Genomic DNA, 13,751 nt, shown 5'->3' with positions numbered 1-13,751 from the left:
AATAATCTCTCTCGCTCGCTATCTTGCTAGCTAACATTAGCATTCGTAGCTAATTTTGACAAACTTTTCTAGCTAATGACAACATTGTCATCTGTCTACAGTAGGAATTTGACAACTTGATAATGATGGCAAAGTTGTTTCCTACTAAATATTTGCCTACTTTAGCAATGTCACCCTATATCAAGGACACTGTAGTGTAAACAGTCATTAGCCTCCGTCCAGAATGATCTCCCCCTAGGAAACAGGTGCATGGCAGAATGGACTGAGTAGGAAGAGAAGCCTTGGACAGAATACTTTCAGGCTAGGGTCCTTTTTTCTCAATTTCCGCCTGACTGATGTGCCCAAAGTAAACTGCCTGTTGCTCAGGCCCTGAAGCCAGAATATGCATATAATTGGTACCATTACAAAGAAAACACTGAAGTTTGTAGAAATGTTAAAATAATGTAGAATACTATAACACAATCGATACGATAGGGGAAAATCCAAAGAAAAACAACCTGATTTTTTTTTGAGAGCCCATGCTCTTACAATGTATATAGGGAAATAATTAAATCTAGCTCCCAGTATGCAATTCCTATGGCTTCCACAGGGTTTCAGCACTCTATGTTCAAGGTTTCAGGTTTGTTTCTTCCAAAACGAGTAAGAATAATGAGTTTTAGTACTGGGACACACTATTGGAAATTTGTGTATGCGCACGCGATGAAGACAAGACGCATCTGCTAATATTGTTTTCCTACTGAACATACTTCTTTCCGAATGAAATATTATAGTTTGATTAGGTTTTAGCGTATCTGAAGAGTCAATAGAAACATTTTGACTTGTTTTAACAAAGTTTAGCGGTAGATTTGTGGATTCCTTTCTCTGCATGTTGAACAAGTGGATATAACAAAGGATTTTTTAACACTACATGTTATAGCTGGGACCCTTTGAATGACAAATCAGAGCAAGATGTTCAAAACTAAGTGAATATTTAATCGCTTTTTGTGAATTTATGAAACCTGTGCCGGTGAAAAAATATTTAGCCATTATATCACTGTAATGGCTAATGTAAATCGGACAGTGCAGTGAGATTAACAAGAATTTAAGCCTTCAACTGATATAAGACACTTGTATGTACCCACATGTTTAATATCCATCATTTTTCTGATTATTTATTTGAATTGCGCCTAGCCTTAAGTTAAGAAAACGAATGGGAGTCATCTATATCTATATATATATTTAGAGAGAGCTTTTTTACATTTATTTCAGGTACATCATTAAAAATGTAATGTTCTCTTGGCCAAATTTGATTAGAGTCACACAATGCACTAATAGCTATTTAATAGTCAGGGGAGTGCCATTCCACAAAGGGACATAATCACAAAGCCATTATGTAGCTCTGCTTTCAGGGACAAACACACACACACATACAGTTTTTCTCTTTCACACCTAATGACTCCAGCTGTTCAGCGGTCGTCGGTGGCGGTCGGTGTTGTTTAAGATGGAGGATGATTTATTTTATTTTATATACATGGCCTTATTTGTATTACAGCATGTTGGATGACTGTCATTCCTATTCCACTCACCCAGTTCAATGTAACAGCGATAGGTTTTGGATACTACATGATACTCTAATGTTCCCTATACCCATCATGAGGTTGCTACAACCTAGCCTATGAATGAAAGTTTACAACGTAGGTGCACACATGTCGAGAGAATTTTGAGGTGACAGATTGACACATGGACAGACAGTGACACATTCAACACCGCCTTGCACACTCTTGCCTGCATCTAGCTGATATACAGTAGGGTGTAATCATTAGTCCAACAGTTGCAAACAAGAGTTTCTATTGGACAAATTAAGGTAGGCTTTTCCCTGTTTCCTTCTTTTTTCTTCCATTTAAGAAATGTTGTTGATTTATTACTATAATTGTTTTTACCCCTTTTTTTTCCTCACAATTTAGTGGTATCCTATTGGTAGTTACAGTCTTGTCTCATCTCTGCAACTCCCATACAAACTCTTAAAAACAACCCAACCAAGCTGCCCTGCTTCTTGACACAATGCCCACTTAACCCGGAAGCCAGCCACACCAATGTGTCGGAGGAAACACCGTACACCTGGCGACCGTGTCAGCGTGCACTGCGCCCGGCCTGCCACTGGAGTCGCTAGTGCTTCATGGGACAAGGACATCCCTGCCGGCCAAACCCTCCCCTAACCTGGACGATGCTGGGCCAATTGTGTGCCGCCCCATGAGTCTCCCGGTCACGACCGGCTGCGACGGAGCCTGGACTCAAACCCACAATCTCTAGTGGCACAGCTAGCACTGCGATGCAGTGCCTTAGACCACTGCGCCACTCGGGAGGCAACTGAATGAATACACTTCCATAGCAGCCACATTATATTCCTTCTCACATCTATGCGCACTCCTCCACTCACCTTTTCCCTTTGCTTGTAGACTCCAATGCACAACACATCAGCTATATGTGACCAGGCAAAAAAAAACTTTCCAAGCCAAACCATATGATAACCGCTTCACACAGCCTACATCATTGTCAACATATTAGCTAAAGTAACATCATAGTCAACATAGCTAATAGAAATAAGGCCTGCTACAATCACGCAGTAATGTTACAGTCTACAGTCAGTAAGCAGTTTAGCACTTACACCCGCGGGCCCCGTGGCAATAGAATAGTCAAACCAAAAGCTTACCTTGACTTGGAAGAGTTCCAGTGTTGTGTTCAATACTCATATCCAGCTAGCTAACATAGCAATCCTCAGTTTGAGCAGGGTGTTTGAGTAGGCTAAACTAGCTAGCTGCATTTGCTTGCTAAGTAAGTGAAACTGAAAATGTTTTTTTTTAAATCTCTCTCTCTCTCTAGCTTCTCCTTCATTTTAGAAGAAATTAACTTGTTTGAAACTGTTCAACTATTGTCTTTCTCTCTCTTTGACTCAACTACTCACTACATTTTATGCACTGCAGTGCTAGCTTATGCTTTTAGCACTAGATTAATTCTCAGATAATTTGATTGAGTGGACAACATGTCAGTTCATGTCTTCCAGAAGTTGTCATAATTACTGTGTAAGTCTATGGAAGGGGCTGAGAACCAAGATCCTCATAGGTTTTGTATTGAAATCAATGTACCCATAGGAGGACAGAAGCTAGCTGTCCATTGTGCTACCCTACAGAGTGCTGTTGAGAATACTGTAGACCTTAATTGCAAAAAGTGGCTTTTCCATCAATTATTTGCTGCAGTGAATATATTTAGTATAGTGTTATCTAAAAAGGATAACTTTTAAAATGTTTTAAAATGGTTATTTCTATGAAATTCACTGAGGAGGATGGTCCTCCCCTTCCTCCTCTGAGGAGCCTCCTCCACTGCTGTCCAGATATATAAAAGCCTGAGGAAAGACTGTCACTCAACTGTCAAGTGCCTGGAAAATTGCACCCAAGGCATCCCTTAGCCACTCCATACTCAATCTTCCACATCTCAACTCTCCGCAATGTTGCAAACCCTTCAGACTGAATCAACTTCACGAAGCATCTCAGAGTAGGAGCGCTGACTTAGGATCAAGTCCCCCCTGTATGTAAGCATTTTCAGTATGATCAAAAAGGCAAAACCGATCCTAGAAGAGCACTGAGAAGATTTGTGAAAACTGACCAATATCCCTGAGATGTGTCCGAAATGTAGCCTATGCTTCAAGACCCTCAACAAACCATCCGATGTCCTCTTCATTATGTTCCTCACCGCTTGGCAATTACTGTCAGTGCCCTCAACTTTACCACCTAATCACTCCACCAACTACTTCATTCATCATGTTGTCTCTGAGGGCTTGTCAGCTCTCAATATTAATTAATGCCTTCAATTGAATGAATTGTCTGCCGTGTGTGTGTGTGTGTGTGTGTGTGTGTGTGTGTGTGTGTGTGTGTGTGTGTGTGTGTGTGTGTGTGTGTGTGTGTGTGTGTGTGTGTGTGTGTGTGCGTGTGTGTGTGTGTGCCCAATAGTACTCAGTGAATGTGAGATGGGCAGGACGTCCAATTGATAACGCCACCGCCGCCACTCCCGGAGGCGATTATTAAAATGGACTTGTAATTCGGGGTAATGCAATCAGGGAAGATAATGTTGATTACCTCAGGACCCAAAAAATGCTAAATGTATCGTGTGGTTATCATCAGGTATCTGAGGAGAGAAAATCTTCAAAAGTTGAGACTTTTGAGACTTCAAAAGTTGAGTTGAGAAAATCATATCTAAATTAAACATCCATATTACAACACATTACTATTTGTTATCTTGTAAAGGAGCACTAACTGATCAGAACTATCACAGATAGGGGTATATCAAACATGGAACACACACAGCAACAAGGATTTGTACTTGCTTGGATAACACAGTCTAGTTTTCTTTTTTTACTTTAGGAGTAGCCTCAGCATTTAGGAGTAGCCTCAGCATTTAGGAGTAGCCTCAGCATTTAGGAGTAGCCTCAGCTATCCGGCTTCTGAAAGGTTCCAAGAATTGTGTGATGGTTTGGATTGGGTGGATTTCTCAATCCCCTTCTCTGACCTTTGTATTGGGCATTTTAATGGTGAGAAATGTCTCAGTCCCTGGAGCAAAAATGTTGTGCTATACAGAAGCACGAGCACAGGACATCAATCAGCTGCTCCCAAACATTGCATCAGGCAATTGAGTCTATCATAGTTCATGTGGGATTCAATGACATTATGAAAGACAGCTCAGAACAGCTATTGATGGATTTTAAAGATCTGATTGGGTCTCAGCTTGACACCAACAAACACCCAATAATATCTAGCCCTGTGCCCTCCCTAAATTGTGGCATTGAATGTTTCAGCAGGCTTTTAGCCTTTTAGTTCTTGGATCCTTTCATAACATTATAAGGCTGCATAGTCACTTTAACCATATCTACATGTACATACTACCTCAATCAGCCTGATTAACCGGTGTCTGTTTGTAACCCCGCTACTTTTATAGCCTCGCTACTGTATATAGCCTGTCTTTTTACTGTTGTTTTATTTCTTTACTTACCTATTGTTCACCTCACACCTTTTTTGCAATATGGTTAGAGCCTGTAAGTAAGCATTTCACTGTAAGGTCTACACATGTTGTATTCGGTGCACGTGACAAATAAACTTTGATTTGATTTGAGACAAAGAATCTAGCCCAGTTAAACAAATCCCTACCATTTTGTCACTAAGTTGTCATAATGCTTCAGCAAATGTGCATTATCCCATGGGCATTGGTAGACACAATGTAAGTAACCTAATTTATGTCCCTCTAAGTGCCCTGAATGCCTGTGATGATCCTACAGCTATTGTATGCAGTAATCATGTGTCTATGAACAAGACTTATACCGTTAGCACTGAGGCGGTGTGCCCTGGTAAGAAGTCCACTGTGTGCAGCTCACCCTGTACTAACATAAATAACGTGAGCATGTCTACTTCTGCTAAACTTCTCAGTAAAGCAATGAAAACAATCAAACACCCCAGCAAAGTGCTAAAAAAATTGCCAACGTTAACATATGTTGCTTATTAAGAAACAAAGATCATGAAATCAATAATTTGCTAGAAACAGATTAAATTCATACACTTGTATAATACCTTTGATACAGTGGTAGCAACACATGGTTATAACATCTACAGAAAATACAGAAATCCCAATGGTGGAGGCGTTGCTGTTTATATTCAAAACCACATTCCTGTAAAGCTTATAGAGGATCTGATGTTAAATAATGTTGAGGTAATATGGCTACAGGTTTATCTGCCCAACCTAAAACCCATTATTGTGGGAAGCTGCTATAGAACACGAAGTGCTAACAGTCAGTATCTGGATAACATGTATGAAATGCTTGATAATGTATAGTATGTGATCAACAGACATTTTCTGTGTAATTTAAATATTGACTGGCTTCAAATTGTAACCAGGGCCTGCAACCTGGTTCAGGTTACCAGTCAACCTACCAGGGTAGTTACAAACAGCACAGGAATAAAATCTTCAATGTGTATTGATCACATCTTTACTAATGTTGCAGAAATTTGCTTTAAATCAGTATCCAAATCCATATGATGTAGTGATCACAATATAGTAGCCATATGTAGGAAAACCAAAGTTCAAAAGGCTGGGTCTAATATGGTGTATAACAGATCAGACAACAAGTTTTGTAGTGATTCCTATTTTGTTGATGTAAATAATATTTGTTGGTCTGTGGTGTGTAATGAGGAGCAAACGGATGCTGTACTTGACACATTTATGAAATTGCTTATTCCAGTTACTAATAAGCAATAACCCATTAAGACAATTACTGTAAAAACAGTTAAATCCGTCTGGACTGATGAGGAATGGAAACATTTTATGGTTGAGAGGTATAAGGCAAAAGGAATGGCAAATAAATATGTCTGCACAAACGATTGACAAACATACTGCAAATTGAGAAATCATGTGACTAAACTAAAATAAGAAGAAACTATACTATGAGACAAAAAAATTATTATATAAAGAATGACAGTAAAAAAAAAGCTTTGGAGCACCTTAAATGAAATGTTGGGCAAAAAGGCAAACTCAGATGGCTCATTCATCACAAAACCCACTGATATTGGCATACATTTTTTTGAATGGGCAAGATTAGCGAACTTAAGTATGAAATGCCAGCAACCAAACGTTGACACTACACGTCCAAGTATAACTGATCAAATTATGAAAGACAAGTATTGTAATTTTGAATTCCGTTAAAGTAAGTGTAGAAGAGGTGAAACAATTATTGTTGTCTATCAACAATGACAAGCCACCAGGGTCTGACAACTTTGATGGAAAACAAGAGCGGACAATATTGCCACTCCTATTCAATCTAAGCCTACTAGAACGTGTGTGCCCTCAAGTCTGGAGGGATGCAAAAGTAAATCTGCTATCCAAGAATTGTAAAGCCCCCTTTATTGGCTCAAATAGCTGACCAAATAGTCTGTTACCAACCCTTAGTAAACTTTTGAAAAAAATTGTTTTGACCAGATACACTGCTACTTTACTGTAAACAAATGGACAACAGACTTTCAGCATGCTTATATGGAAGGACATTCAACAAGCATGGCACTTACACAAATGACTGATGATAGGCTGAGAGAAATTGAAAATATAAAGATTGTGGGTGGGCCTAAGGCACTGCATCGCAGTGCTTGAAGCGTTACTTCAAACCGGGTTCGATCCCAGGCTGTGTCACAACGGGCTGTGACCGGGAGTCCCATAGGGCAGTGCACATTTGGTCCAACGTCGTCCGGGTTAGGGGAAGGTTTGGCAGGGGGGGCTTTACTTAGCACATTGCCCTCTAGCGACTTCTTGTGGTGGGCTGGGCACCTGCAGGCTGACATCAGTTGTCAGTTGAACAGTGTTTCCTCCGACACATTGGTGCAGCTGTCTTCCGGGTTAAGATGTCATGTGTTTAAGGAGCGCGGTTTGGAGGGTCATGTTTCGGAGGACGCGTAACTTGACCTTTGCCTCTCCCAAACCCGATGAGACAAGATCATAATTGGGGAGAATATATATTTAAAAAATATTGGAGGAGCTGTTTCGTTAGACTTCAGTGAGGCTTTTGACGTTATCGATCATAGTCTGCTGATCGAAAAACATATGTGTTATGGCTTTACACCCCCTGCTATATTGTGTATAAAGAGCTACCTGTCTAACAGAATACAGAAGGTGTTCTTTATTGGAAGCCTCTCCAACATAATCCAAATAGAACAAGGAATTTCCCCAGGGCAGCGGTCTAGGCCTCTTATTTTTATCAATCTTTACTAATGACACTGGCTTTGAATAAAGCCATTGTGTCTATGAATGCAGACGACTCAACACTATACACATCAGCTACTACAGCAAGTGAAATCACTGTGACACTTAACAAAGAGCTGCAGTTAGTTTCAGAATGGGTGGCAAGGAATAAGGAAAAATAAACTAAAAGCATTGTATTTGGTACAAATCATTCACTAAACCCTAAACCTCAACTACGTCTTGTAATAAATCATATGGAAATTGAGCAAGTTTGGGTAACCCTGGATTATAAACGGTCATGGTCAAAACATGTTGATACAACAGTAGCTAAAATGGGGAGAAGTCTGTCCATAATAAAGTGCGGCTCTGTCCTTTTAACAACACTATCAACAAGGCAGGTCCTACAGGCCCGAGTTTTGTTGCACCTGGACTACTGTTCAGTCGTATGGTCAGGTACCACAAAGATGGACCTTGGAAAATTACAAAATGGCTCAGAACAGGGCAACACGGCTGGCCCTTGGGTGTACACGGAGATCAAACATTAATCATTTGCATGCATATCTCTCATGGCTCAAAGTGGAGGAGATATTGACTTCATCACTACTTGTTTTTGTGAGAAGTGTTGACATCCTGAATGCACAGAGGTGGCTGTTTAAACTACGAGCACACAGCTCGGACACCCATCCATACCGTACATGAAATGCCACCAGGTCTCTTCACAATCCCCAAGGCAAGAACAGACTATGGGAGGTGCACAGTACTAAATAGACCCATGGCTACATGGAACTCTATTCCACATCAGGTAACTGATGCAAGCAGTAGAATCAGATTTTTTTTTAAACAGATAAGAGTGTAGAGTAAGGGGACAGTGACGAGACACACACACAGGCTTGAGGGCACACACAGTGTTTTTTGAAAAGTGTAATGTCATGTAATATTGTATGTAACTGCCTTAATGTTGCTGGACCCCAGGAAGTGTAGCTGCTGCCTTGGCAGTAGCTAATGGGGATCCTTAATAAATACAAATACAAATTTAGGAGTAAATCCAAATCAAATCAAATCAAATTGTATTTGTCACATACACATGGTTAGCAGATGTTAATGCGAGTGTAGCGAAATGCTTGTGCTTCTAGTTCCGACAATGCAGTAATAACCAACAAGTAATCTAACTAACAATTCCAATTACTACTGTCTTATACACAGTGTAAGGGGATAAAGAATATGTACATAAGGATATATGAATGAGTGATGGTACAGAGCAGCATAGGCAAGATACAGTAGATGGTATCGAGTACAGTATATACATATGAGATGAGTATGTAAACAAAGTGGCATAGTTAAAGTGGCTAGTGATACATGTATTACATAAGGATGCAGTCGATGATATAGAGTACAGTATATACGTATGCATATGAGATGAATAATGTAGGGTAAGTAACATTATATAAGGTAGCATTGTTTAAAGTGGCTAGTGCTATATTTACATCATTTCCCATCAATTCCCATTATTAAAGTGGCTGGAGTTGAGTCAGTTCAGTGTCTGGAGTTGAGTCAATTCCAGTGTCTGGAGTTGAGTCAATTCCCATTATTAAAGTGGCTGGAGTTGAGTCAGTGTCAGTGTCTCAGAGTAGTCTCAGCATTTAGGAGTAGCCTCAACATTTAGGAGTATCAGCATTTAGGAGTAGTCTCAGCATTTAGGAGTAGCCTCAACATTTAGGAGTATCAGCATTTAGGAGTAGTCTCAGCATTTAGGAGTGTGTACAGTGGTGTAAAGTACTTAAGTATAAATACTTGAAAGTACTACTTAAGTAGTGTCTGTACTTAAACTATTTATATTTTTGACAACTTTTACTTTAGTTCACTACATTCCTAAAGAAAATTATGTACTTTATTCTCCATACTTTTATCCTGACACCCAAAATGACGCGTTACATTTCGATTGTTTAGCAGGACAGGAAAATGGTGTAATTCACACAATTATCAAGAGAACATCCCTGGTCATCCATACTGCCTCTGATCTGGAGGACTCAATAAACACATGCTTTGTTTGTAAATGACTACTGAGTGTTGGAGCGTGCCCGTAGTTATCGGTAAATAAAAAGAAAAAAGAAAATGGTGCCATCTGGTTTGCTTAATATAAGTCATTTGAAATGATTTATACTTTTTCTTTTGATACTTAAATATATTTTAGAAATAACATTTACTTGTGATATTTAAGTATATTTATAACCAAATACTATTAGACTTTTACTCAAGTAAGATTTTACTGGGTGACTTTCACTTTTTCTTGAGACTTTTTCCATTAAAGTACGACAATTGGCTACTTTTCCCACCACTGACTGTGTATGAGTCCTAACCAGGATTCTCAGGGTTCTCAGTAGGTGGTTTCATTTCCATTCCCCCAGGCTTGACTAACCACCTGTTAACACAGCGACCACATCAAGACCAATCCATCAGGTTATCATTGTGCGGCCAAACCTATACCATAATGAGCATCCTCTTTGGGAGTCCTCCACTACACCAAATGGATACAGGTTCAAACCACATTGATTGTGTTACTGTAGAATTGTATAAATGAGCAAACATTGATTGAGTCACTTATTTATACCGACTTCTCTCATTCACTTTTTCCAGGCTCCGACTTTGCTTGTGATAATCCAACACCAGACAGTACAGCAGTACATTATTATAACCTAATGCAACATTTATTTGCTGAACAGAATGTGCTTAACTGCAGGTAGGCTAAATGGAGCTGCAGCTGCTAAATATAGCTAGAGCCGGGTGACCTGATTTGCAGTGATATGTGGAGGATCAAGAAGAAGAGATCTGAACCAGACCGTGGTGTCCATATTAGGACAGCCTCAGTCTCAGCAGGACATATTACAATCTGATTCCTAGGGTTTATGAGCTGTAGAATGTCATTTGAATCAATAATACATCTTCACATGGTTACTTATTAAGGCAGTATAATGACAGTCATAACATCGCCCAACTATGATTCCTCAACTAAATAAATCCCATAGAGCACTAACATGTTCGCCAGCCAGATCTAAATGAATGGAAATACCCTCGGAAGACACATCATGTATTGACTGAACACTTACAGGTGCTACTGCTCATGTGTTATTTAGAGAAACCGCCTATTAGCACACAGAGGGGTTTTCTTAAATCTATTATATTTCATTTATGTAAAAACCGGTGCTCTAGATAAGACCTCACATCATGAGCGCCACAATCTCCGCAGCTGTTTGGCAAAGAAAGGTGCTCTCCCTAGATGCCCCCCTGCCTTGCTTCATCACCACCTGCTGTGGTGGTCCCTGCCAGCATGTTCTGTGTAAGGACACACAGGAAATGTGCAGGTGTTTAAGTCTCTGTGTTGATGTAAAAAGGTGTTATATCTGTGTGTTGATTCTGGTGGGGTTAACACGAGTGGGATTGAACTTGACACCACTTGCAGTGGACGCATTAATTAAGTGTTATTTGAATCACAGTGGGATCAACGCTGTTTGGTGTTGTTGTTACTTCACTGTGTTGATTTCATTTCCTTTACCGCTCTCAGAGTGAAAAACAACATGGGAGGGGCCTTATTATCATATTCCCCAGCATGATTTGTTGCAGATTGCTTTTTAGAATAGTTTCTTGTAATATATATGTTTCTGCATGCGCATTGATTGATCTTATAATACACAAATATTTTTGGTACAGATGTACTACTCACCCCACTTCTCTCAGGATTCCTCCCACTTGACCCATCTTCCTCTAGTTTCTTCACTGCCTCAGCATACAACAACTTCTGCACTACTCTAACCCTGGTAACCTCAACCTGCCTCTCTCTCACCGGACATTTCTGATCCCCAGCCCCATGGGCACCACTACAATTAACACATACCGCTTCTTTCCCCCATGCTACACATAACTTTGTCTCATGCCCTTCTGAACCTCCCTCCTACACACTGCTGCCACATGCCCATAAGCTTGACACCTGTAACAACATAATGTATTCGGTACAAAAGTTTGCGCGGGATAACTGATATATCCTAGCATCAGCTTGTCGGGCAAAGACTCAACATCAAACTTAAAAGAACAGACAATTACTTATGTTTCTCCACTCATGCCATGCTGTCTGTGTCGCATCAAATGACGAGCATCACAAATAGCAGGAATCTTCCGCCTCAGTTGGTCCCCTTTCACATTTACCGCTACCCCAGTAAACACTCCTTTCAATGGCACCCTTTTCTTGAGAGCAAAACAACTCACATTGCTTGTCCACTTCAACAATTCCACAGCCCCTAACATCCATTTTCACCCACCCTGAAACCAAAAATGGATCAGCCAAAAGGCAAGGGTCCACTTTTTACATTTACATTTAAGTCATTTAGCAGACGCTCTTATCCAGAGCGACTTACAAATTGGTGCTTTCACCTTATGACATCCAGTGGAACAGCCACTTTACAATAGTGCATCTAGGTCTCTCCTACCTTCACAGACTGTTCTTTATCCTGACCCTCGGGCTCCGAGAACTTCACCACACCTACAATACTTCACTTCCATTTCTCCTCCTGTCTTAATGGTGTACATCTCACTCTGCTTACATTTTCGACCATTCTTCTTCATCAAACCATCCACATTTTTTTCAAACATTTTTAATAAATTCAGGCGCACCCTCTCTCTGCCTCTCCTTTTCCATAATCAAAGTAGAATTCTCCTTATGATAATACTGCACTTCTCCTGACATTCATCTTGTTCTGGCAGTCTCAAGGGCCACCATTCCCCACATGCTCATAATCATAATAGTCATCTGAAAATGAATGCAACAGTCATATCTCTGTCACTAGCAAACACAGTCATGGGTGGTACTGGTAACTCTAAAATCCACTTGAAAGGCACCCTGGGAAATAAATATGCAAATCAGGCCTTACACCCTACAGTGTTAAAACAGTTCCCCAAAATGTGTTACTGTAAGCCCACAGATGTTAATTCCCTAACACCGAGAAAGTGTTACAGCATCAGTACTAATAAAGTGTTCATTTAATTCTGAATTTGCAACACCCATGGTGTTAGGGACCCAACACTTTTGGGGTGTTAGTTTATCAACATTTTGAAATGTGACATGTTCACATATAATTTCTTAGAAAGTGTGAAATTTAACACTGTGGTTGTTAAAATTCAGATCTCAAATTTGTTGTGTGGGGTTGCAAAATTCTTGTAACTTTCCCCAAAATTCCCTGGTTTTCCAGAAATCCTGCATGGAAGTTTCCTGGAAAACGAAGCAGACTGAAATCCTTCAACCAGGATGTTTGGAAAATCAGGGAATTTTGGGGAAAGTCACTGGAATTTTGCAACCATACTTGCAGGCCTGATGTGGCCTGAGGTATGAACTGGGGTAAAATGATGCACTTATAACTAAAGGTACAAAAGATGACTTTACAGGGTACAGCTACAGTGACAAGTGTTTGTACCCATTTAGGAACAAATCCAAACATTTTTTTCAGAGTGTAATACAACCAGACTTGCAAGATGATATGTAATTCCTATTGGAATCCAGTCAGTGTGAGCATATCCAACGTTTAGCATTTTTAATCACCTTTATTCAGAACGATTGCCAGGGTTGGGAAGACTATACTATGAGACTACCTAAAGCATCTCAACTGGAACAACCATTTCAGAAATGGGTGCAATAAATCCAACTAATACAATGGATTCGTTCACAACATTTAGTCATTTATATTTAAGTAGTTTAAGATTAAATCATTCATCAATCAATCAATGTACATGCACAAACATAGATATTGAAACAAACAATTCAAAAAAATCTACCTGCAATAGAGCATGCTGGTTTTGGTTCAAAGTGATGCGTATGAGTCTCCGGGCCCTTTTATTCGAGTGAAACTAGAACCTCAAAATAAGGCCTTATGAAATATGTATGGTATTGTGCTAAATAGTGATGGTGGAAAAAAATCGATACAGTTACACATCGAGATATTCTTTTTTTACAATATATCGTA

The sequence above is a fragment of the Oncorhynchus nerka genome, linkage group LG22 (assembly GCF_034236695.1).
Source record: "Oncorhynchus nerka isolate Pitt River linkage group LG22, Oner_Uvic_2.0, whole genome shotgun sequence".
NCBI classification, from domain to species: Eukaryota; Metazoa; Chordata; class Actinopteri; order Salmoniformes; family Salmonidae; genus Oncorhynchus; species Oncorhynchus nerka.
Note: the sequence above shows the minus strand (reverse complement) of the source record.